At 37.0% G+C, this 874-nt stretch overlaps 1 protein-coding gene across 1 annotated transcript in view; it reads left to right on the plus strand.

Annotated features, from left to right (window-relative positions):
• The window catches only part of LOC107590460 (chemokine XC receptor 1-like), a 4,110-nt gene that overhangs the window by 996 nt on the left and 2,240 nt on the right, over nt 1-874 (plus strand). The gene's annotated exons all lie outside the window — the stretch shown is intronic.

The raw sequence follows: 874 nt of genomic DNA on the forward strand, positions 1-874 counted from the left end.
GCTTGACTGTAGTCTGTCTGCTTATTGAGTTTATTTAACCCATCGCAATTTATTGGAACTGTGTGAACTAGAGTCACTACTCACCTTAATGTTGTTCTAAAGGCTTATTACTTAACACAAAAATGTCCTGCTCGCGCTTGCCAATTTAATGGCTGAGAATGGTGACTTCAGTTTTTTGTTTGTTTTTTGGAAGCGGATGCATATCTGTCGTAAAATAATCCTATGCATCCCGTGGCATATATTCCAAGCATTCTGAAGGTATACTGAGGGTTTGGTGAGAAACAAACCGAAATGGCAAGTTATTATATTTTATGAACACTTGCGTTGCAGTGCAAGTGTGCAGCAGCTCACGCTGTGCACAAGTGCATATCCTTTTGAGATATCAATTATAATCAATTTTAATAAAACACAAGACTACATTATATAACTCTAACAGCAGGCTATTTAATATCTGTTGTTCTCCGGTTGTCTACTTCTTGCGTGAACATAGGCTTATATATACCCAAGCCAATTTATTATTATTTCCTTTTTGTCTTAGTGTTTAAAATATTTATTTTGAAACAAATTAATTAATGAATTTCTTAATTAAACAAACAAACAGACTTACGGGGTGAGCAGGGTAGGCTATGACACCTGCCATGCCCAGCTGATGCAAAGAATATAATTTATATCTACACAGAAGAAAGCCCTGTCTAGACTCTGACCAGGTATGAGTTGTGTCCAGCTATTCATAAGCCAGTTTGTTTGACAAAAAAGATTAAATGTAGTTGCAATAAATGCTTAAGAATCCATACAAGTGCAGCAGCAGAGGACTATTATTCTGCTGCAAGATACTGCAGAAGAACTGATGACGGCACGGTTTGATCTTCGGCTG

This window comes from Sinocyclocheilus grahami, unplaced genomic scaffold (genome assembly GCF_001515645.1).
Source record: "Sinocyclocheilus grahami isolate Dianchi unplaced genomic scaffold, SAMN03320097.WGS_v1.1 scaffold128.1, whole genome shotgun sequence".
Classification (NCBI taxonomy): Eukaryota; Metazoa; Chordata; class Actinopteri; order Cypriniformes; family Cyprinidae; genus Sinocyclocheilus; species Sinocyclocheilus grahami.